Source organism: Cynocephalus volans, chromosome 9 (assembly GCF_027409185.1).
Source record: "Cynocephalus volans isolate mCynVol1 chromosome 9, mCynVol1.pri, whole genome shotgun sequence".
In the NCBI taxonomy this organism is placed as follows: domain Eukaryota; kingdom Metazoa; phylum Chordata; class Mammalia; order Dermoptera; family Cynocephalidae; genus Cynocephalus; species Cynocephalus volans.
In genome coordinates, this window is record NC_084468.1 from 37,907,173 (window position 1) to 37,933,569 (window position 26,397).

The 26,397-nt window shown below is 36.9% G+C and overlaps 1 pseudogene; it reads left to right on the forward strand.

Annotated features, from left to right (window-relative positions):
• On the forward strand, nucleotides 1-26,078 carry LOC134385688 (heterogeneous nuclear ribonucleoprotein M-like; annotated as a pseudogene).
• The last annotated feature ends 319 nt before the right edge of the window (nucleotides 26,079-26,397 follow it).

The window sequence follows — 26,397 nt, forward strand, 5'->3', positions numbered from 1 at the left end:
ATGGAGGTGGCAGTTCCAGACTCTCAGATCCACCTGCCCCATCCTCCCATCAGTTCTTATGGGTAGAGGATGATATGCTCTCCTGCCGCACCCCTGTGAGAATGCCCAACCTAAAATACTTATCTAAACTAAGGTAGAGAAAAGCTGTCATTTCAGAGCTTTCTCTGGGTCTTTTGGTGGCTCAAAGTTGGCAAGCAAGGATGGATAGCTTTGTTGTTTGAAAAGATGGATTTTTCATACGCACCAACAAGCCCCTCCTGTGGTTTAGAAACTAGAAGGTGAATGCAAAGGTAGTAGTTGGAATTAACATTAATAACTAAACTTGCTGTCTCCTTGTTGGAAAAGGAACTGTGTGAAGATTATTCAATTTTTAGGGAAATATCTCCTCTTCAGTGTGAATCTATTCTGTATTGAATCTGAAAAATCACTTCTTACTCTGTGTGTGTGTGTGTGTGTATGTGTGTGTGTGTGTGAGAGAGAGAGAGGGGTGGGGTGGGGTGGGGAGGACTGCCAGTTCAATTGAACAGGAAGAATGAAGAGACATGTTTTGCCTCACACCAGTGGAAGGACCTCATACAGGCAGGTTCTTAAAGTATTACTATCACCCACTCTATAGGACTCCGTCTGTTTATTTCATTCTAGACTGAATTACTCAGTCTTTGAGAAACAGATTACTGAGTTCCGTATATTGCATTGGACTCAAGAGGGTGAGGGTTTTCTTGACTGGAAATGGAAGTTGGTACTGAGAAGGTTTGAGCATTTGAGGGACAAAAGAAAAATGTACAGTAGGCCAGGGCAGCAAGTCTAGGAACTGGAGTATGCCCTGAAGGAGACTCCCTGTGAAGAGAATAAGCTATTCTCCCCCCCCCCCCCCCCTTTTCCTCTGTTCCTTCTGGGAACATCATATTTATCTTAAAGTTTTATATTAAATTTAAAAAATATTTTTTGACATAATTTCAGACTTATGGAAAAGTTGCTAGAATCCAGCAAAGAACATCTTTACTATATTTGATGTATACTTTTCTGTTTCTCTGTACTGTTTTTTACTGAATCATTTGAGAGTAAGTTGTTGACATGAAGCCTCTTACTCTTAAATACTCCTGTGTGTATTTTCTTACAACAAGCATATTCTCTTTCATAACCACAGTACAATGATTAAAATCAGGAATTGAATATTAGAACAATACTACTACCCAATCTACAGACCTTATTCAGATTTTATCATTTGAATGTTCTCTAGAACATGTGTTGCATTCAGTTGTCACATCCTTTTGGTCTCCTTTAATCTGGAACAGTTTTTCCTTCCTTAGGATTTCATGAAATTGATATTTTGGAAGGGTACAGGCCAGTTGTTTTATAGAATATCCCTCAGTATGGGTTTGTCTGATGTCTCCTTATGGCTTTGGCAAGAATAACATAGGAGTGATGTTGCGTTATCCTGAGCGCATCCTCCCAGGAGACGCATGATGTGGATGCCCCATTACTGTTCATGTTAACTTTGATCACTTGGGTTAAGGTGTTAACTACCTGGTTTCTTCATGTAAGGTTACCATTTATCTTTTTGCAGTTATAGTATCTGGTGGGTAGATTAGTTTTACATTTTTAATCAATCTTAGATTGTGATTCCACTCTGTATATTTGGAAAAGAAGTTTTCTTATTTCTCCCCACCCCCCAAAGCTACCCTTTGCTTTTCCACTTGGTCATTCTCAGCTCTGCCATTGGTATCTCCCCTTACATCTCTTCTGGCCCAGGCCAGCAACCCTGTGCACGTGGGCAGAGGCAGGGTGATGATGCGGGGAGGAACCCACAATTCTCATTACTTTTCCATCTCTTCAATTCCCAGAACACAACTATAAAAACTATATAATATATACTTCATTGAGAGTTTCAGAGGTTGCTGAAGGAGAGTATATAAATGGAAAATGAGAGAATGTTTCCTTTAAAATTTATAACATTTACAATAGCTTTTTCTGCTGAATACAGTAGTGCTGCATAATGATGTTTCGGTCAGTGATGGACCTCATATATGATGGTGGTCTCATAAGATTATAATAGCTATACCATATAGTCTAGGTGTATAGTAGGCTATACCGTCCAGATTTGTGTAAGTGCACTCCATGATGCTTGCACAACCATGAAATTGCCTAACAATGCATTGCTCAGAATGTGTCTCTGTCACTAAGCAATCCGTAACTGTAGTTTACCTAACACCATCATTGCAGAAGACATTGAGGCAATTAGTTCTGTAGACCTCACATACTCCTTCTGTTATGTGGGAAGCTAAGTTCGTGCATGATTTAGAAGCCATTCAACTTAACAAGATATTTATCACATCTGAAAATTAACATCAATTCCTTAGTATTATTATACATCTAGTAAAACCTCAAGGTACTTTTAGCAATTCTTTACAGGCAAGTTGAATGTAAATCTAAGGAAATTTATTTTTCATTATAGAAAAACTCTTAATATTGTCATAAATGAACAGTGATAGTGAAATGAAACATTTTACTCTACCTACAAGAAATATTGTTGCTTCTAATTTTTCTCTATAGATTAGATAGTGGAAAAATTTATAGGATAAAACATAGATATTTCCTTTTGAATGTCTTTTTTCCATACATATTAGATAAGACATTCAGGAAATGTATGTGAGAAATGAGATGCCATTTTCAGTAAGAGCTAACGAGAGGAGTAACACACGTTGAAATTTTCATTCTGCCAAAAATATGGTCCAATGAATATTTCATCCTAAATAATAAGAGGAAAAGCTAATCTCACATTCTCTCAATTTCATTTTAGATCGTTTTCTGGCATTGGGAAATAAATAGGGATTTTTTTTTCTTATTACAACACAGTGTGTCTTGGGAAAATTGGCAATTGAGAGTGTTGAAACAGTGAGTGAATTATTTGGACTGGTCACCTTGAAGAAACCTAAAGAATTTGGCAGGCATTCAAAAGCTGGAGATTAAAAGAGTTAAGGGTAAAATTGATCTGTCTTGCAGCTTTCTGTCCAAAAGTCTGCCTCCTTTTGTTGTAGTCTCAGTTAAACACTGAGAAGTTTTGAAAGCTGTGACAAATGCTCAATAAAATTTATCAAGCAAGGTCAAGGAACCTGCTTCTTCCCATCCAGACAAAGGCAACCAGGCAGTTTCTTCAGGCTGTTAGAGTGCCACTCAGAGCAAGACAGTCTGTCCCCCTTGAACTCTGTTCTCTTATTTCTTCATAGTACATTCAACTGTCTGAGCATCTGATTCAGACATAGTAGAGATACTGTTGCTGCTGGAGGGTAATAGTTTGTTCTGTTATCCTGGAATGCCCTTGCAGTGAGAAAATTAGAAGCTAGGAACTCAGTGAATTTTCCCACTGTGTGCATTTCTCACCACCTCTTCCTGGCTCTATTTCTTCCTACCATTTTACAGGGAACAATCATCCCACTTTTCAGGCTAGCAGCTTGTCTGTGGAATCAGTTGGGCATATTTAATGCATATGGAAGAGATGCTTAGAGAGTAGGTAGCAGAATGAAGGATAAGATGTTTCATTTTTCTTATTCTTTAGCAAATGAGATATTCCATGTAAGTGTATATTTCTAGACAGCTGAAACCTTTGCCTTAAATGTCAAAATTTGTTTTTAACTTTGAGAAGTGGTGTAGCATATTGGTTAAGCACAGACTGTGGCAGATTGTCTGTATTTAAATCTTGATTCTGTCACTTTCTAGCTTTGTAACTTTGGGCACTCTCATGCCTCAGTTTCTTCATCTGTAAAGTGAAGATAATAATAGAACTTACCTTATAGGGTTATTGTGAGGATTAAATAGGATTAAGTGACCTAATATATATATAGAGCATTTATAACAATGCCAAATACACAGTAAATGTCATAGAAGAGTTATTATTATTGTTAATTTAACCATGAATTTTTTCTAATTTAATTAATACACAAATTTTACTATAAAATGACACCCCCTTATTTTCTTTTATAGAATGTATTGAACATATATATGCTATAAAAGATACTCAGTGGCTTTGTACATAAAGAAATAATATGGTCATGGCTTTAGGGAGTGTTACGATGATGTTCATAATGAAACAATAGCTAATATTATTTATTGAGTAGTTTTCGTGAATGTTGTTGGTTAATCCTGCAATAAACCTCTAAGGTAGGTATACTTGTAAATAGGCTTCGAGGATGTAGGTACTTGTCCAACTTCACCTAGCTGGAAGTGCAAGATTTGAGATGCAAACTCAGGGCTCTGCGACTTCAGGGCTGGTTTTCTTGCTCACTTTACTACACTGCCTGGTGGTTAGGACTCCTTGTCCCACAGCAGTGGTTCTCAAACTTGCGTGTGCATCAGGATCACGTGGAGAGCTTGTTAGAACACAGATTTCTAGCCTCTACCTCAGTGGTCCAGATTCAGTAGTTCTGGAATGGAGGCTGAGAATTTGCATTCTAAGTTGCTAGGCAATGGCAAGGCTGCTGGGCCAGGGATCACACTGGGAACTGCTATCCTGTACGGAATGACACCAGACTATTTTTAATACCATTTTTTTTTATTGTCTCTTTACTGTCAGCTGCCACTTGAAGCTATCAGTATGTTCCTTTGCTTTCAAACATTTAGTATACACACATTCAGACATTTAAAAACCCTCTGTAGTCCACCTCCTATGGTATTGAGTTTGCGGATTATACAGAAGAAACTGCTATTTAGACATTTTTTTCACTCGCTACTCAGTTCTCTGGTACATTTGGTTATTTAACTCTGCTAGGAGCTTGACTTATTTCCTTGAGTATTGCTTCTTTTTATTTTAATGTATGATAAGTGTTAACTAGGCTTAATGAATTTAAAACCTCCATCATATGTCATTTTTCTATCCTTCCCAATGTTTAGTGCTTTATGTCCATCAAAGATTATTCTATAAAAGAGCTTAACAAAATCTAGCAGAGCATTCTGACTTGACTTTTTAGTCTCCTCAACTCTGGAACCCCTCAAGGGCCTGGTTTTTTTTAATCTACTTTCCTGATTTATGTCTATTTCTTTAAATCTAGTCCTTTTGTCAATATAGTCCTCAAATCCTGTATAAGCCATAAAATGTTCACAAAATTAAGTCTAGCAAGATTTTTTTTCATGGTAGTACTTTTTATTTTCTTTCTTATGCTAACACAGTAGATCTTTGATTCCTGAGCTGCTCCTCCTTAGCTTAACAGTGTAAGAGACAGGAAGCTCAAAATTCTGGCCTCGCTGATGTAATGGATTCTTCACTTTAGCAAATTATAGATAACTGGGTGCACTTCTGTGAGAAACTAGGCTGACTCACTTGTTCTCTTGATCTCATGTTTATCTTTTGCATTGCTTTTTTGGCTGTTCAGTAGTAAACTGAGGTAAACACAACCTAAAACATAGCCCAAGTCATCATTCTAGACTAAACTCTGAAGTCTAACTAATTCCTGTTCCCTCACATTTAGTTTACTGTTGTAAACCCATATTTTCTTTCTCTATGTTGCCAAATACTTTAACATAGGCACCTTCTACATTACCCAATGTAAGTCATCTTCTGAGCTCACTCTGTACCTGTCTCAGAATTTCGTGTTACAAGAGAAAAAAAAAAAAAATTACTTGTTTAAACCTTGTAAGTTGAATTTTCTATTATTTTTAACTGAATACATTCCTTAGCCGATTTCCTCATATAATCAGAATTCTGGAAGGTAGACTATGTTGGAGTTGGTCACTTCTCCTTATGTCTCATTGAGTACAATTGGGTCACATGTCCTGCAAAGCCAAACATTTGCCAAGAAGGATAAAATAACCATGAATCAGGAGTCACCTGCTGGGATGGAGATGGGTCCTATCTTCCCTGAAGGCACCAGCTACTTGAAGGACAATTAATAAAATCAAAGTTCTGTTAGATGGAAGAAGGGAGGAAATAGGTAATGGCTGCTGGGATAGCAACTGACTCTCTGCCACTGAATTAGGACTGGCCTGAGTCAGTTTCATGGATTCTTGGATCACTTAGAAGAGAGTGGTCCTCAGCAAGATATTGGATATCCTGGTAAGCTGACATAGGGGACCCAATGTCAGACTAACTTTATTCGGATAAGTTAATTAGATTGGGAAACACAGAACTTTATTCTTCAAGGTTAAGATGATGAACTCCAGGCTAAGAGATAAACAACCTATACAGAACTCCTACTTTCCCTTTACTTTTGAATAGCCTTAGCTTTTTGGAGAAAAATTCTCTTCTAAGGCAGGCATATTAATATAAATATCTGTAAAATGAGGGGCTGCAAGGAATGAGACAAAGTGAGATGGTGTGACTTCCTAGCCATTGTTTATTTTTGAGGTGATTCTTAATGAAGTTTTGCAGAGCCTTGCTGAGAAACTTTATTTCAGCCCCTCAGATTTATTCTGAGCAAGAACTCACCAGTTAAGGTGGTTTGTGAGGATGACCCAAGTCTGGCAACCTCAGAAGCGTGAGGGGATTCCAGAGAACACAAAGAAGGAACCTGGAATGTTACATTAGAAGAGAATATTTTTATATTTACAAATGAGCAGAACTAAGTAAACATAACAGGAATATATCAGTTAGGCTTATCTGAGCAAAATTACAAGGCAGACAATAATAAACTATACGTGTTTATTTTGGAGATATCAGCTTGAAAAGGTAGGCATGTTGAGTCTAGCTGTCACTCAAGGTGGAATTAACAATTATTAATTTTTACCTCATAAAGAGATTATTTTGCTCCATTGTTAGTGGTTCATGGTAGCAGTCTATATAACTTCCTTTAAAATCTGCATATTTAGTATAAGATATGCCCTTGCCCATTAGAACATACCTTTGGAATTTATTAATGTTTTGTTCATTTCAAAAATAATTTTCTCATTCTTCAGTTCTTGTAAGATAGCCAGGAAGCTACAAGATGATTTAATACTCTAGATCAAAACAACTCGTAAAGGGCTATTTACATATTTAGCCTTCACAGTTTATAATTTTATTTAAATAATTTTATTATGAGCTTGTAATTTTAATCAAGAATACTGAAAAAGCAAAGTGTGGTATTATGATATTATGTATATATTGGTTTTTTTCCATGGTTCCTGGCTCCCCAAGGCAGGACTCTAATCTTCTTCTGCCTTTCTGTCTTGGAGCTGGCCAAAGTAGGCTGGAAATTCTCCAACAACCTTGTCTGACTGTAGGTCATAAGATCTCTCGTTTCTGGAGGAGTTCTGCCCCATACCCAGGAAGAAGTATGCTTCACAGAGAGGCCAAAAAGAACCTGAACAAACAGACCTTTTTTGATTTCCCCACTCAGTCTATTAGCATTTGATCATACCCTTCTTGTCCAGTTACATTTCTACATGGTTGTCCATGCTTCTGTCACGGCTATGTAATGAAGTGTCCGTAAAAACCCAAAAGGACAGAGAGAGTACAGAAGGAGACGCCAACATAAATGGAGACTTCTATATTAAAAAGAAAACATTATTAAGCAGTGAATAAAAGATAAATAAACACTGTGGGGACAATTGGCTAAACATATTTAAACATTTAAAAATTTCTCTACTCAAGCTACACACAAAAATAAAGATGGATAAAAAAGCTAAATATAAACATATTTTAAAAAGGAACTGAAAGTAAGCAGCCCAAATCACAAAATAAGGGAATAGAGTTGGGGGTTAGAAAAGTAAAATGGAACTGGAGAAGTTAAAGTGGACTTTAGTTATATGTAGATTGATTTCTTTTCTTTTCTTTTTTTTTTTTAAAGACTGGAAACAACTATGAATAGCCAGAATATGTTTGCTATTTCCATCATCATATTTTTATGTTTTTACAATTTCTCAAAATAAAAAATGTAAAAAATGAAAAAAATAAAAAAACAAATTAAATGACAACTAAGTAATAGGTGAATAGTTTTTAAAAAAAATTTTAGGACTGAATTTTTGAGTATTTTCATACAGAAATATTTGGAGTATCCTGCACATATCACATTAGCATTTATATCAGAAAAGGCTAGACCACCATGGGTTTTAGTGGGATCTAGAAGTGGACAATTAGAGAATTGGAGCAGAGGATTTGGATGAGAATCAAGGTGGAAGCACCACCATAGTCCTTCCCGGCTGAGGATTTCATCACTGGTCTTGTAAATGAAATTCACGTAACTACTACCATCACATTATATGCTTTCATTTATTCAGTTTATTGAACACATATTTATTGAGTATCTCATAAACATTAAGCACTAGGCTAAGCACTGAGGATTCAGCAGAGCAGGACAAGATCCCTGCTCACAGGTTAATCTCTAGTAGAAAAGAAATATTTGAAATAATAATTATTCAGATACCTTTAGCATTACAAAATCCTATTAGGCCGTAAAAGAAAAATAGTTATATTTGTGTTATTTGGAATTTTCTATATTTATCATCAAATTAAGTGAAGAAAACTCTTTGTAGTTAAAATCAGTTCTGTGCTGGATATTAATTTCTTGTCTTTCATCTCCAATACAATTGTGAGTAAAAGCTGCTGAGTGATTCTGAGATAGTATGTGATTCATTAAAAAAAAAAAACTGAGGATGATTCTTTTCTCATTACTTTGTTCTAGAGTTAAATAAAACAAGATCCCTGTGGTTGGCTGAATAATGGTCCCCGAAGATATCCATGTCCTAATCCCTAGGACCTGTAAATGTAACCTTAAATAGAAATAGGTATTTGCAGATGAAATCAAGTTAAAACAAAGTTATTCAGATTACAGTGGGCTCTAAATCCAACATGATTGGTATCCTTATAAGAAGACAGAAATTTGGACAGGAAAATCTCCAGACACTTGGAAACTAAACAATACACTCTATAATAAACAACACATTAAGAAAAATGAAAAAAAAATGCATTGAACTGAATAAATATGAGAATGCAACACATCAAAATTTGTGGAACACAGCTAAAGTAGTGATGAGAGGGAAATTTATAGCACTAAATGCGTACATTAGAAAAGAGGAAGAGTCTCAAATGAGCAATGTAATCTCCCACCTCAAAAGCCTAGGAAAAAAGAGCAAAATAAACCCAAATCAAGCATAAGAAGGAAATAAAGAGCAGAAATCAATGAAATTAAAAATGAAAGGGCAATAAAGAAAATCAATGAAACAAAAAGCTGAATCTTTGAAAAGATCAATAAAATTGACAATCTTCTAGGAAGACTGTCAAAGGAAAAAAGAGGAGAGACTCAAATTACCAACATCAGGAACAAAAACAGGGGATACCACTACAGACCACGCAGACTTCAAAATGATAATAAACGAATACTAAAAACTTTTCTACACACATAAATTTGACAACTTTGATGAAATGAAGCAATGCTCAAAAAACACAAATTATCATAACTCACCCAATATGTAATAATATGAATAGCCATATGACTACTAAATAAATTGAATTTTTGATTTGAGAACTTCACAAAAGGGATTTCCAGGTCCAGATGTTTCACTGGAGAATCCTACTAACCATTTAAAGAATTAATACCAATTCTATACAACCTCTTTCAGAATATAGGAGAGGAAACATTTTTCAATTCATTTTATGAAGCTAGTACAGTATTACCCTGATATCCAAACCAGACACAGCAGTGTAAAGAGAGAAAAACATACACAATGTTTCTCATGAATATAGATGCAACAATCCTTAGTAAATAAAATCTATCAATATATAAAAAGACTTACACCCCATGACCAAATGGGGTTTATTTGAGGCATAAAGTATGAAATTTTTAAGTCCAGTGAATTGTTTTACTTTTTAAAAAGATTTGAGCACAGAATGATTTCAGAATAAAACATAAAAGTGTAGAAAAATTTTGCATTTATTTATTTTTCCTGTTTAAACATAGAATGCGCTCAATAGTGCTATAAAGTGCATCATGCTGTTTTATTTTATTATGTGAGCTTCATGCGCCAGGAATGTCATCTATGGTGTTGATTCTATTTTCTTTTACCAGTTGTACAATTTAATATTCAGCAAACATAACAATTTTGTGTGTGAATTTTTTCGTATAATATATAATTACAACATTGCTTTCAAAATGAATAACTAAAATCACCGCATTGCTTTATTAATAATATGCACACTTTAGCTTTCTAAAAAAATAATTTCTTGGTACATTATTACTCTTACAACTGTAATTTTAGTTGAATCATTGACTATTGCACACCAAGTGCTCAAGCACTGTCAATTTCAAAAGTCCCTTAAATCAAAGCAATCTTTTTTTCTACTCTCCCTTTGAAACAAGTTACGAAAATAAAAGGAGATGCAATGTATTTTTATCCAATATGAAATTAATAAATCTCTAGGAAATTATTTTTAATATTCTACAGAGAGAGTCTTATTGAGATCAAGATCAAAGCAGTTCCATGGCTGCCTTAGAATATAATGTGCTAGTAATAAGCATCAGCTTTATTTTTCCAAGTGTCTGTATAGACACTATTTCTAGAAGTTTCTGTTTCCATGTACTTTATGATAAGGGTACCTAAATTACATCCCAATGATTAGACCAGATAAAGATACACACAACTAAATATTATCAATTTTCAGTGGTAGAAGGTATAAACAAGAATAGAATAACAAAACTAACAAAAATGGCAAAGGCAACATCAAAAACAAAACAAACCTTAAATCTTAAAAGTTATATTTATCAGAGTTAGGCCATTCTTTTCAATTTTATCTGGAGAGGAGTACTATACTGGTGGGCAAGAATGTGTAATAGTTTATTACTGTGTTTAATATTCCTTTGTCTAAAAGGATATTGGCATTTACATTCATAGGACTGCTGTAGTATTAATTTTTATGAAGACCCAGTAGCAAGTGCATTTGTAACATGAAAGATTTGAATTCATTTCCATTTACATAAAAGCAACTTAGTTCACAGAGATCATTAATTTATCCTCAAACCATGTATAAATTATTGAGCTAATTTTGATTTTCCAAATAAATGCAATATGAAAATGAGATCTCAACAGGCAATATTTGTTCCTGTCTATGAAGGCTTTATACATTTTTATCCTGCCTCTGAAAGATACAAAGAGAGAATTACAGCAATTCTGACTTAAGGAATAGACAGAATCCAGTTAACCCTGAACTTTAGAGCAGGAGTTGAACTGTAAGGTTTCTCTGGCAGCCCGCTCCCTCACACAAGGCGCAGACGTGGAGAAAATGGCAGCAGAGTCAAAGTGGCAGCTGAGGTGGTGGCGACAGAGATCAAAATGGGGCAGGAGAGCTGTGCACCCCACAAGCCGGGTCGAGGGCAATGGGGCTCTGGCCAAAGGGTGAAGGAGAACAACCTTCTCAGAGTGAGAAAAGGAAGGAGAAAAACATACAAAGAGGAGGCAGTCACTTTGAGCTACATGCCAACCCAATTAAAAGATACAGAGCCTTCAATACAAACGTACCTTTTGATGTGAGATGGCAGTCACTTGAAGACCTGGTTAAAGAAAAAGTCGGTGATGTGACACACGTGGAGCTCTTAATGATGTTGAAGGAAAGTGAAGGGGATGTACTATTGTTGAATTCAAGATGGAAAAGAGCACGAAAAAAGCAGCGCAAGTTCTAAACAAGCACAGTCTGGGTGGAAGACCACTGAAAGTCAAAGATCCTGCAGGTGAACATGCCAGAAGAGCAATGAAAAAGGTGATGGCTATGGATGGCGGGATACGTATGGGACCAGGTGGCAGAATGATTAATATCCCACCCAGTATCCTAAAGAATCCTAACATCCCAAATGAGAATATCCATGCATTGCAGGCTGGAAGACTTGGAAGCACAGCATTTGTAGCAAATCTGGACTATAAAGTTAGCTGGAAGAAACTGAAGGAAGTATTTAGTATGGCTGGTGTGGTGGTCAGAGCAGACATTCTTGAGAATAAAGATGGAAAAAGTCATGGAACAGGCACCATTACTTTTGAATAGTTCATTGAAGCTGTGCAGGCTACATATATGTTTAATGGCCAACTGCTATTTGATAGATTTATGCACGTCAAAGTGCATGAAAGGACCTTACCAAAGGGAGATTTTTTTCCCTCTTGAGTGCCCACAACAAATTCTCTATGCACTTGGTGATATTGGCATAGGGTTAGGACCAGGAGGGCAGCCTATTGATGCCAATCACCTGGATAAAGGCACTGGAATAGGAAACATAGTACCTACAGGAATGGGACTGGAAGGCACAAGATTGGGAATAAATAAAATGGGAGGTGTGGGGGGAACTTTTGGTGGTTGTATGGAAAACATGGGTCCATTTGGATCTGGGATGAACATGGGCAGAATAAATGATGGAGGCAGAGACAGTGTCCCTGGGATTGGGAGGATGGGCCCCAGCACTGACCACATTGGGGCTGCAGATGTGCAGTGCATGGGTGCAGAACTAGGCCATGGCAGGGAGCCTGTGGGCTCTGAGATAGAGCACATGTTCCTAGTCATGGACCACATGGGCTCCGTTGAGCACATGGGCTCTGGCATGGAGCTGATAGGCTCACTGGGCCTCAACCACATGGCCTCTAGCATCCAGTGCATGGGCAAGAGCAGGGCGACATTGGCTCTGGTGTGGAGCACACGGGTGCTGTTTGGGCTTGGCCTCGAGTGCATGGCTGCACCCATCGACCATGTGGGCCAGACTGTTAAGTGCATGGGCTGTGGTATGGAGTGCGTGGTACCTGCCAATGAGTGTATAAGCCTGAGCATGGAGTGCATGGTGCCCGTAGCACGGGGACTGGCCTGGAGTGCATGGGCCCTGTGATGGATCACATAGCCACTGGCCCGGAGTGTGTGGGGGCCAACGACCCGGAGTGCAAGGTCCTAGAGCTCATGGGCACCAGCAGTCTTGAGCACATGGGCCTGGAACAAATGGGCGACAACAGCCTAGAGTGCATGGGCCCCACCAGGGACCTAGCCCTGGGTGCTGGCATTGAGTGCATGGGCCTGGCTATGGGTGGCAGTGGCAGTGCAAGGTTTGACTGCACCATCAAGATGGAATGTGGCAGCTTCAGAGCAAGCTTTGCAGGTTCCTTTGGTGGAGCCAGAGGCCATGTCCCTGGGGTGACCAGGAAGGCCTGCCAGATATTTGTGAGAAATCTGCCATTTGATTTTACATGGAAGATGCTAAAGGAAAAATTCAAGGAATGTGGCCACGTGCTGACACATCAAGATGGAAAATGGGAAGTCCAAAGGGTGTAGTGTGGTTAAATTTGAGTCACCGGAGATGGCTGAGAGAGCCTGCTGGGTAATGAATGGCATGAAGCTGAGTGACCGAGAGACTGATGTTCAAATGGATAGAAATGCTTATGCAGTTGTCTTTTTTAAACATCAATATCAGACCTCTGAATTTATATTTTTTCTTGTTAACCATTTTAATTTGTTGGCTGGGTGTGTAAAGATGTTTTAAAAATTCTGTTGCTTTTTGGGGTAATTTGAATTACCTTTTTAATGACTGGGGATCCATTTGACTGTTTGCATTGAGATAGCAAAGTGCACAATTTTTTTTGTAGTTGTGGCATCTTGTTGACATTGACTATGACTTTGATAAATAAATACCAGTTCCTGGGGGGGAGGAAAAAAAGATATCTTTAGTGTTGGTTTTCCTCTGATTACCTCTTAAGAACATGATTTTTAATTCCTATGTATACTTTTAGATGTTGATTCATCATTCTTTGATTTTGTCTTTTATTATTTAAGAAAACATCCACCATGCATTATTAAGTTCTTAGAATCATGTTTTCATTTGCTCCTTCTCCTGATATTTAAAAAGACTTTTTCCAGAAAATGATATTACCAGATTCATTGAAAATGATTGGATTGGCAAATGATTTGGATAGATGTGAAAATGTATAAAAAGAACAAGTTGGAGTATGTTAATATATATAGTGATACCAAGCATTAGTGAGGATGCAGGTGAATATGAAACCATGCGCATGTTAGTTGGAGTGTACTGTGGATTGAGTGTCCCCCCAAAACTCATTGAAACTTGATCTCCATTGTAACAGTGTTAAGAGGGTGGGAGATCCAGTTATAGTATTTGAAAAGTGGGACCTTTGAGAGGTGATTGGATTGTGAGGTCTATGTTTTCATGAGTGGATTGATCCATTCATGGAGTAATGAGTTATCATAGGTGTGGTTCTGATGAGATAAGGAGAGCGAGTGAGCAGGTTAGCTCTCTTGTTCATGCCATTTTCTCTTGCAATGTGATACCCTGAGTTGCTATAGAGAGTCACCACCCAGAAAAAGGCCTTCACCAGATGTGTTCCCTTCATACTTCCCAGCCTCTGAAATGTAAAAAAATAAATTTTATTTCTTTATAAATTACCCAGTTTCAAGTATTTGTTATAAGCAACAGAAATAGACTAATACAGAGTGTGGATTGGTCTGACCACTTTGGAGAGCAATTTGAGAATATCTTGTAAAGTTCCAGATGCACATACCATACCATTCCACTATTCCATTTCTCTACCCTAGAAAAACCACAGTACTTGTGCACAGAGAAAATCTTCGGGGAAGTTTGTAACAAAGAAAATAATCCATTTGACAGTGAATTAATATATAATTATTATTCAAACAATTACTATGAAAGATCTATAATGAATGGTCCAGTTCTTCATGAGTAAACATGGTTAATTTAAAAAATGCAATGCTGAGATAAGAAAATTGCAAATGATACTTAAAGTATAATACACTTATATAAATCTTAAAAATAGTACTATTTATGAATGCTACATACGTAATAAAACTACAAAATTGTCCAGAAAAAAAAATACATACTAGTTTTACAACAGTGGTTACCTCTGGGGAGGAAAATGGCAGGTTGAGGATATAGATGTACTTGTAACATTTTGTATTTTAGACAACAAAGCTTGAGAATCGAAGCAAAGAAAGCAAAATGTTAACATGCATTTAATCTTGGTATTTTAACAGTTTCAGGTTTTCAAGTGTCTTTCAAATTGTCTTATGTACTCTTTTGTATGTTTAAATGGTTTCATCATTAAAAAGATAAAAAAATTCCTAATTGCCCACTCTGTGAAGGGCTGCATTCAACCAGGTCTTCTTTAAAGAAAACTTGAGAAGTTAACTACTCCAATTCTCATATTTTATCAGTAATAAAAAATAATCATAATAATATTGCATAAAGTTTGATAAAAACTTATTATGTTCAGGTTCTGCTAAGTGATTTACGTATTTTCTCATCTAATTCTCGCAATTTCTCTATGAGATTGGTATTATTATAAACCACATTTAAAGATGGGCTAAAGTACATTTCCTCTTCTTACAGCATAGCTGGTATATTGCTAGCAAGATTAACCATTAGAGTCATTTACTCTATGAGAACAACAAATTAATATATATATTTTTTGGCTGCTGGCTGGTATAGAGATCCAAACCCTTGACCTTGGTATTATAACACTGTGCTCTAACCAGCTGAGCCAACCCAGCCCCAAATTAGTAAGTAAATAAATGAAATGTTAAAGATAATGGGGATGATTCTTTCAGTATCCCTCCGCTCTCATTTTATAGTGAATCACCTACTGAGTTGCTACCAATGTAGTTTGAAAATTAACTTAAGGAAGATTAAGTTTATTTCCTAACAGACCCTGTACCATTTCCCTTGAACATTAAATTAAATAATGTTCCTTTTGTTTCAGTATTAGGGTCTTAAAAAGTAGTTTTTGAATATGCAAACATGAGCTTATATTAACAGGCAACTGTCTGAATAGAAAAGACATAACTACATCTAAATTCCCTTCTAGCTCAAAAAATTTTGTGTTTGTATAGTTAGATAGATTAGATATGATGATGGAAAATGGCATCGGTTCAGTCAAGGCTTTCCAAGTGGAGCTGAGAAGCCAGCTTGCTGACCAACATCTGACCAAAGCAAGCAGGCAGGAATGTAAATTGACATATTTGCGTTGGGACCTCAGGTTTGTCACTTGGTTAGGACATCTTGTTCCTAAAATGATGATATATCACAAAGATTTACTGTAAGTTTGCTTTTGTTAGTTGAAATTTGCTGTGTTTGTGGCAGCCAGATAAAAGCTTTATACTGAAATGGCATTAATGTTAAACCTTTGCTTTGTTTCACCACTATAACAGTTGACTGATGAGATTTTCTGAGAAAGGGACTGCCCCCACTCACTCCTTTCCCTTCTTTGCTATATAAGCTTAGGGATTCCGATAGATCTTTAGAAAACACATGCAACTCTGTTTGGTTGTGCTTCCCAGATCGACCCTCAAACTAGGCTCTCAATAAGCGGACTTATTCTCCAACATTTGATATCAGATGACAGACACTAATTCTATTTTTGAGAAATAATAATCAAAAGTATATTTTATTAAGAAATAGGGAAAGTAATGTCATCAAGATGGCAGAATAGACAATCCCCAGCATCACTTCTCCCCAGTAACTGATCCATTTACAATCACTAAAAAGCAAAAACTGACATCCTGGGATTGCTGAACCTCAGGGGAACAGGAAGTGAGACCAGTGGAGTTCATGAAAGCAGAAGAGGATGTGGCAAGAGGGAGGAGGAACCACGTTGACCACTTCTGGGCTGGTGTGATACAAGGTGGGGAGCAACTGCCAGCACACAGAGTGGCTACCAGGAGATGGAAAAGCTACAGTGGTGCCCTTTGTGTGAAGCTACTTGGAGTCTTCAGAGGAGATGGGTACTTTAGAGTGTACCAAACCATCTTTCAGGCCTGCAGTGCCACTGACAAGCTTCCCTGGACCTGCATAGGAGTGAGGGGCCACAGTTGATCAGAGGAAGGAACCACCCAGAGGTTGGTGAGTCTTCATAGTAGACTTCTGCATGGCCTGTCCCATGGGAAACATTTGAAGTGTCAGGGGGTGGAGGGGAGGCTGACCCACCAGGAGAGCATTGGGACACAGCACAGGCAGCTGATCTGCCTTCTGATCAGTATGAACACCACACAGTGGAGACTGGTCAGGACAATAGGGGGCACAGTTTGCAGGAAAGAATCAGTCTGGGGCCAGAATTTCCACACTGCCCAGTTGTGTCTGTGGTGACCTCACCTGGAAGTGACTAAAAGGCCAACAATTAAAATCCTATCCACACAACAAAGGCTTCCTCAGTTTAAGAATCAGCAGCAAAGCAGCAATTTAGCTTAAGCACAGAGCTCAAGTTCTCATTCCCATAGAAATTTCCCCTAACTCGAGAATTAAACATAAGAGAGCAAATTAGTTTCAGTGCAAGTTTAAGTGGTGATGGTAGCTAATAATCCATCACAGAATGGTAGAAAAAAAGACCCACAGAGCAGAGAAATATGACACCACTGAAGGAAACAAACAAATCACCAACAATGGATGCAGAAGAATAGTGGATTTATGACATGTCTAACAGAGAATTCAGAATAACCTTCTTAAGGATGTTCCAGGAGTCACCAGAAAATACAGATAGAAAATGAAATGATATCTGGAAAACAATTCAGGGGCAGAATGAGAAACTTGACAAAGGAATAGAATAAAAAAAAGAGACAGAGAAATTCTAGAAATGAAGAATACATTATCTGAGTTGAAAAACTCAATAGAAAGCCCCAACAGAAGACTTGATCAAACACAGGAAAGAATCAGTGAGCTCAAAAATAGAATATATGAAATCGACCAATCAGAGGAACAGAAAGAAAAAAGAATAAGAAAAATGAAACAGAAGCAAGCAAATATGGGACTTCTTCAAGTGAAATAATTTCTGCATAATTGGCTTACCTGAAGGAGACAAAAAAGGAAGAGACAAAGAGGCATATTCAAGGAAATAATGACTGAAAATTTCTCAAGTATGGAAAAAGATGATAGCATCTAGATACAGGAAGCTCAGAGGTCACCAATCAAATCCAACCCAAAGAGGAACACCCCATTCACATCGTAATCAAATTATTAAAAATCAAAGACAAAGAAAGAATACTAAAAGCAGCAAGATAAGAGAAACACATAACATTCAACAGAGCCCCCAATATGTCACTCAGTGGATCTCTCAGTAGAAACCATAAAGGCCAGAAGAGAATGGGATGATACAGTCAAAGTGCTAACGGAAAGAATTCTGTATCCAGCAAAACTAACCTTCAAATATGAAGGAAAAACAAAGTCTTTCCCAGACAAACAAAAGCTAAGGGAAGTCATAAATAGTAGACCTGCCTTACACAAAATGCTAAATGAATTCTTCAACCTGAAGTAAGATGATGCTGAAGAATAGCAAGAAAACATTTGAAGGTACATAACTCACTAGTAAAGTAAATACACAGACAACCTCAGAATACTCTAATTTTGCAAGGGTGGTGAAAAAACCACTTATATCCTTTGAAGACTAAAGGACAACCTAAGAAGACAATAACAAATACAATAATTGTATAAGAGATAAGCAATATTAAAAGATGTAATTTGAAACAACAAAGTGTCAAAAAATCGAAATGAAGCCAGAGTATAGTTAACTTTGTTTTTTTCTTTTTTTCCAGATACCAAAGTTAAGTTGCTATTAGTTTATAAAAATGTTATAATTACAATGCGTTTTTGTAAGCTTAACGGTAACCATAACACAAAAACTTACAAGAGACATACCAAAAATAAATAGTGAGAAGTCAAAATGTAAAGTTAGAGAAAATAACTCAATCAAAAAGAAAGACAGTAGGACTGGAAGAAAGAAAAAGGGATCTGTAAAACAACCAGGTAAAAAGTAACAAAATGTCAGTAACAAGTCCTATACATCAATAATATCTCTTAATGTAAACAGATTAAATGCCCCAATTAAAGACACAGAGTTGCTGAATGGATTATAAAGCAAGAACCAGCAATATGCTGCTTACAAGAATCTCACTTCATCTATGAAAACACACATTGACTGAAAGTGAAGGGATTGAAAGATATTTCATGAAAATGGAAACCAAAAAATAGCAGGAGTAGCTATACTTATATCAGGTAAAATAGACTTCAAGCCAAGGAAAGTAAAAAAAAAAGAAAAGGAAGGTCATTATGTAATGGTAAAAGGATCAATTCCACAAGAGGATATAACAATTCTAAATATATATGCACCCAACATTTGAGCAACCAGATAAATAAAGCAATTACTATTAGACCTAATGGAAGAGATAGACTCCAACAAAATAATAGACTTTAACAACCCACTTTCAGCAAAGGACAGACCATCCAGACAGAAAATTAACCAAGAAATACCAGAATTAATCTCTACTCTAGAACAATTGGATCTAATGGACATTTATAGAACATTTCATCCAACAGCTACAGAATATACATTCTTCTCAACAGCATATGGAGTATTCTCTAGAATAGACCATATAAGAGGTCACAAAACAAGTCTTAAGAAAATGAAAAAAAAAATTGAAATAATATCAACTATCTTCTCCAATCACAATAAAATAAAACTAGAAATCAACAACAAAAGAGACACAAAGAACCATAGAAATACATGGCAATTAAAGAAACAGAACATGGCTAATTTGAACATTTAAAAGATTTTCAAGTCAAGCAATTATATAGGTAAAGTTTTTATATGATAAAGTCAAGGTGAAAAGATTGCCTAAAATATTCTTCAAGTCTATTTATTTTTCTCAAAGACAGGAAAAACTAATGAGGATGGGACAAGATTTTGTACTAGACTGACAATGTTAAGTTTCTGAAGTTATTTGGGAAGAGGCTTAATTTTTTTGGAATTAATTATAGTAAATGATCCATCAAATGCGCCAATAAGCAATTATTATTTTCTAGGTACTGCAGATGAGGAAACCAAAGATATGAGTAGTTGTGTCAAGGGCTCAAGATTGCACAGCTTGAAAATAGCTAAGTCATGACTCAATCTAGAGTAGGATTCAAATTCATGCTGTCAGCTCTGTTGTACTGTCTCCCTCAGGTGGTTAAGGGGACTTGGTGTGAAAACTCCATAACTGGTTTTAGGAAAAGCAGGTGAATCTGAGCTCTGAAACCTGCAGGCTCAGCACACATACTGCTTCTTTATGAGAAACAGTCACAGTCAAGGATAGCAACCTAATGGCACCTCAAGACTGGGATAGAGTTTAATAGAAAAAAAAATTGTTCAACTTGAAAGACATACTAGGGAACTACGAATATTTTTTCCTCCTTTTTTATACATAAAAAGATTTGAAGTGTAGTTTTCTGAATTATTTTCCAGACAGAAACTGTAAAAAACTGCAAGACAGTGAGTGAGGAAGAATTCAAAATAATGTATTTTATTATTACAAAAGCAATATGTGCACATGGTAGAAAATTAGAAAATATTGATAATAAAAAAATTAAAAAATCTATAGCTGAGTGATAAATACCATTATTACCTTGGTGTGCACAATTCTACATTTATTCTTTCATAATCAAGTCATACTTTGCAACCTGTTTTGTTACCTGATTATAGCTTTCTTAAAGGTTAAAGCATTTATTTTTGTTCTTTAGGGCACAAATGGAGCTACAGAGATGTCAATACAATAAGCATATATCCATGAAATTTCGCTCCTACAGAGTATGTATTTTACACCTGAAGAAAGTGAGGACCCCAAAATAATGTCCAAGGCCATACAACTAGTTACTGGTGAGAGATCATGTCAGAAATCCAGCTGTCCTAACTTCTACTCTATTACTCTTCCATCTAGCACATATTGTCTCTCACTAAGGACTCCATCTCATGAGATTGCAAAATAGAGTAATGCATGATCTAGCTTTATTAGAGGTAATCTTTTCAACCTCCAGACTCATGGACCTACGTAAACAGAGGCCCCTAGGAACATCACCATTAGGATTTAGGACAGCCATTGGAAAGGTCTCTATTTAGTTTTTAAACACCTTGGACTGGGCTATGAGGCATGATGGGAATTTAAGATGGAGAGATAAAAGTAGGGCTGAAGTTGGTTAGGAAATACCTGAAGACTTAACTTCACCATAAGAGTAGTTTTCTTCCTTGTTCTTCCTGTTGGTTGTCATTATTATCTTTATGATAACTATAATTTAAAAAAAATCTGACATAGTTCATCCTGTTATCAGACACTGAGCTCAATGCTTTCATATGCTTTATCTCATTTAATCCTATGAATCAAGTTAGATTATTCCCACTGTACAGATTAGCAAACTGAGGCTCAAGTGACCAGTCAAGGACATCCTAGCTAGTAATTGAGCTAGGTTTCTAACTTAGTCTTAGGATGTCCAGAGCCCACATTCTTTACAACCTATTATGTTATTCCTCTGATAAGTATTCATGAGGGATTGAGGTCCAAAACCCAAGTCAAAGCAAGTGCAAAGCAAGCTTGAGACCACTCTGAAGAGGGTATGAAAGGAGGGCCCTAAGCTAGGCACATGAGGTCTAAGGCCATGAGCTTTCTGGTTCACATAGTCTAGAACCAAGGAATTCGATTTCTCTGACCATCCCTGAGGCCATACCCTGGGAATTGGGTGAGAAGGGTTCGACGCGATCAGGCTAAGGGTCAGGGCTGTACTTCTTGTCTAATAGGAAATGTAGGTAAAAATTAGGAATCAGAGTAGAAAGCTAGCTGGGTGGACTGGCTCTGGGGTTTATGCAAGATACTCATGAAGGTATCACAGAGAGCAACTCACTCTGAACACCCTAAACACAGGCATTGATTGACGTAGCAGACAAATCTCAGAGCTCATTCAGTGCCACTTAACTCCCGCTGGATTAGAACCTAGAGAGGGGTGAACCTGCAGATGGACTGTTGGGAGAGTCATAAGCAGAGGGACACAGACTTCTCTTACACACTGGAGTAATATTAATAAGCATCATTAACAGAGATTTTTTGATTTTGTGGAATTGCTTCTCTCTCAGTCCAAGCTTATATTACATATAAATTTTTTAACATATGACACCTATTTCCAAAAAAGGAACAGTGGTGGAACTAAGTCAGTGTAACTTCTATTTTGCACTTGGTTCCTGAGTGATGAGAGGTTTATGTGTTCAGGCTCAGGGCAGGGATGGGAGTGGTGAGGATTTTCCAGCTAAAGAAGAAAAAGCGCAAGTGACAACAGGATGGTGAAGGAGCACCTTCAAGGTAACACATTTCATCCTGAGAGGTAGTGGGTCATCTTTCTCACTGTATTATTGCTAGTAGAACGTGCACAGTTTTCAACTTGAATATCTCTAGTAATAATTTTCAAAGTGTAGTCCACAGACCAACAGCATCAGGATCAATTGGAAATTTGGAAATGCGCATTTTTGGGCCCCACCCCAGACTTACTGAATTAGAAACTTGAGGTGGGGATGAGCTTTCCAGGTTACTGTGATTCAACAAAAGTTTGAGAACCACCGATCAGCAGAATTACAACATTTAATTGTCAGAGTGTCCATATGAGTTTATTATTATTATCTTTGCTTTACAGAATCTAAGAAAGGTCAAGTTAATGATAAGTATCATGCTCAAGATCACACCACTAGTAAATGGCAAAATTGAGATTAAAATTTATCTTTATAGGGCTTTAGAATCTATATACCATTGCTGCTTCCAGACAATTTTAATTATTAAGTAAATTGAATCTTTTAGTTACTCTGTTAGTACATTTTCTCCAGAAGTTATCATATCATATCATATCATATATCATATCATATATGATAATATATATTTATTTTGCCTCTAATGTAGTATTTAAGTGATATATAACATGAGTGTAGGGGAGGAGAAACTCCACCTTAACCCTCTTAGAGTCCCAGCTGAGCCCCAGAATTACAGTGATATAAAACAGATTAACAGAAGAAAATCATTCAAATTTATTTAACACAAGTTTTACTTGGCACAGGGGCCTTCACAAGGAAATAAAGACCTGAAGAAGCACATAGAGCCAGTCATTTATATACTGAATTGGAAGGAGTAAAGCAATAGTAACAGTAAATAATAGTAAGTTGTGAAACGTGATAAGGCAAAGGGGCTTGGGCTAGAGTAGTTACTTGTGTAGAGAAGTGACCAGGAAGATAAGGGTTAGTTTAACAAGGTTTGTTTGTACAGATTTCCCTTTGTTTCAATTTCCTGTCTTTCATGATTAGAATAATACTTTCCTTCTTCTATGGGAGGACATCTTTCACATGAGAATTCCATTTCCTGCTTTTAAGAAACGCGATGAAGTTCAGAGAGATCTTCTTGTACTTGCTGGTTTTTTTTTTTTTTTTTTTTTTTTGGCAGCTGGTCAGTATGGAGATCTGAACCCTTGACCTTGGCGTTGTAACACTGGGCTCTAACCAACTGAGCTAATCAGCCAGCCCCCCTGCTGTTTTTTAAAGAGCCTTTAATTCAAAATAATCAATATGCCAAAGCAGCATATTTTGGTGTGACAGATTCTTAACTCATTCAGGAGCCACCTTCTACATGAAATCAACTTCTCCTTTCCCTTTAGCTCTTTTCCTAACACAATTTATTTCAAAAAATTTTACAGATGCAAAAGTTTAAAGAATAGTTCAGTAAACAACACTAAATTCTTTACCTAGAATTACCAGTTAACATGTTGCTGCGTTTGCTTTCTCTCTCTCTTTCTGTGTATATACATGTGTAAATGTTTATGTATCACACACACATTTTCCTAAACTATTTGAGAGTAAATTGCAGATATTTTACTTCTAGATAATTCAGCACGTATCTCAAAGAAAGAGAGCTTTCTCTTACATAATTGCAGTACTATTAGTATACCCAACAAGTTTAACATTGATCTAATAATATAATCAACTATACAGTTCATACTCAAATTTAATATGAATATTAAATTTTGATGAATTATGCTAATGATATGGTCACTATATTTATGCCTAGATAGAAAAAATAGAAAAGAGAAGATGAGATGATTTTTACGGCCAATAGCATGGTCAGCCCTTTATTGTTCTAGTCTCTCTCACTCAGAATTTCTCAGATATTTTTGGGTAGAGTGGAGGGATGGATAGAGAGAATCTTTTAGGTTCAATTTTTTTTTTTTCAAAGTCTGGTAATTCGTAGCTGGCTTTTGAGAGAAATTTGCTTGGAATTTGGGTCATAGACTTGATCTCTACTCGAATTTTACATCTGTGAGTTCAGTAGTCTTTCAGAAGTATTACGTACGGGCCGAGCCCGTGGCGCACTCGGGAGAGTGCGGCGCTGGGAGCGCAGCGACGCTCCTGCCGCGGGTTCGGATCCTATATAGGAATGGCCAGTGCACTCACTGGCTGAGTACCGGTCACGAAAAAGACAAAAAAAAAAAAAAAAAAAAAAAAGAAGTATTATATACATGTGAATATGGCATGTGTTATATTAATGTGCTTTATATATACACATATACAGTCATGCTCTGCATAACAATGTTTACGTCAATATATATACAATGGTGGCTATAGTACATAGCCTAGTTGTGTAGGAGGCTATACCATCTAGGTTTGCGTTCGTATAATCCATGATGTTCACATGGCAAAATTGTTCCTCAGGACATATCCCTGTGGTAAAGTGATGCATTTAATTTTTATGAGAAAAGGATCTTTCTGTTTTCACTGATGATATGAGTCATCAACAGGTTTTAATATTGCTAAGGGGAAAAGAAATGACTAAGACTTAGATGATCTGTTTTCTTCTTGAATAAAAGTGATAAAACAGAACACAACAATTGGAAGCAACTTTTAGAATGCATGCCAAATATATGCACAATGAATTGTGAGAAAACACATTTTGAGATATGGTGAATAAATAGGGATTTAAAAAGTTACATTCATTATACTGAAAAAAAACCCCAAACCATTATTAAAAAGATAATGCTAAAAATAATAAAGGTAGTGATAAAATGCCATTTTTAAATTAAGTCACCTTATGATCATTTAGACCTAGTCTTATAAATTGATATTACATATACTTTAAAAAATACAGGAAGAAAAAAAAAACTGGCAAAAGTAATTTAGAATTATCTATAAAATGGGGATGAAAAAGAATTAAAGTAGCCAAATGCAATGATTTTCCAATTGTGCTCTTTCTGGTTTTCTTGAAAATTGTGCCCTCTCGGTGCGGGGAAAGCTCAGAAAAGACCAAATCAGTGGTTGGGGAAGTGGATCAAATATTAGAAGTACATTTCTGAGTTCAAAACAAATATTCTGTTGCTTTAAATAAAGCTCCCCGGAATTTATTTCTTCAACCTTTCCCCTGATTCTTCCATTAAAGTGTGTATATGTGCAGGATGACTTGTCCTGTGCAGCTCACTTAAAGGGGGGGGCCGCACTAATTGCCAAGCCATGCAATGTGACAAGAGGCTTCATGAGGATCAAGGAGCTTCAGTCTAGAGGAAAGAGGGCCTTTCTGTAATTGGCACAAAGAACACGTCTTGGCTAGGTTAACTCTGGCCAAAACTAAAACGTTGCCAGTTCGGAGATACTCTCCATCCATCAGGCACTTCCTAATGACTGAATCAAGAAGAAAGGTGGGGCGGGGCAGTTGAGGCTGTACTGCGTGATTTAAATGACAGGTACTGATTATTAATTATCATTTTTTTATCTTTCCTGATCCCTCCAGGAGAGGAAACTGGTCTTTCAAGACCCTTTCCGATGAAAAACAGTGCTTATGTTTAAACAAATAGTTCTAGTGTTTGAGTTGAGCAACACATTATTAAAAAAATCTTATTAGTTTGGGAGGTTTCTACTTTGAGTTTTAGGTACTAAAATATTAGAATTGTAACTGGTGACTTTTCAATTAAAATTTATTCCCTGTTTAAATTCTTTCGGTAAATTTCCTCATCCTCAAGGACCCCATCAAGCAGGTCATCCCGTCTACAGCCTGCCCGACGGCACCTTCAGCTCCAATGAAGACAGGAGGATGAGGAGGAAGAGGAAGACCTGGCACTGGAGGCTGTAATTTCCTCGAGCCTAGCAGGGCCTTTGATACTTGGTGCAATGTTTGTCTGACTCTTGCTCCCTGACGTTTGACAGCTGGAATAAAGTTCAAGTCTATTTTTTAAAAAAATGTAAATTTCCATAATTAACCTCTCACTTCTATTTTTTCCTATCTGTCTTTTAAGATAACGCCTCTGGCCCAGCAGTCAAGAGTTGTTTGCAAGACCATTGGAGTTAGCTTGGCCCAGCACAAACCAGGCTAAACTGGTTGAGCCTGCAGACCTTTCCACTGAGACTGTGCGAATGCCCGCCCGATAGATGACCTTTTGACCTCAGGGGGCCGAAACCTCCAGCAGATCTAACATCACCATTTTCTGAACATGCAAGCCATGAAGAGGCATGTAGATGGCTTGCGCCTGCGCAGATTGGGGAAGCACGTCGACCGTGTAATCATGGTCCCCGGCACCTTGCACCACCGCTAACCACTTGCCCATAAATACTCCTTTCCTGCTGTAGGTAGGGAGATTTGAGATATATTTCGGCCAGATATGTTTTCTCCCAGGGTGGCCTTGTGAATAAACC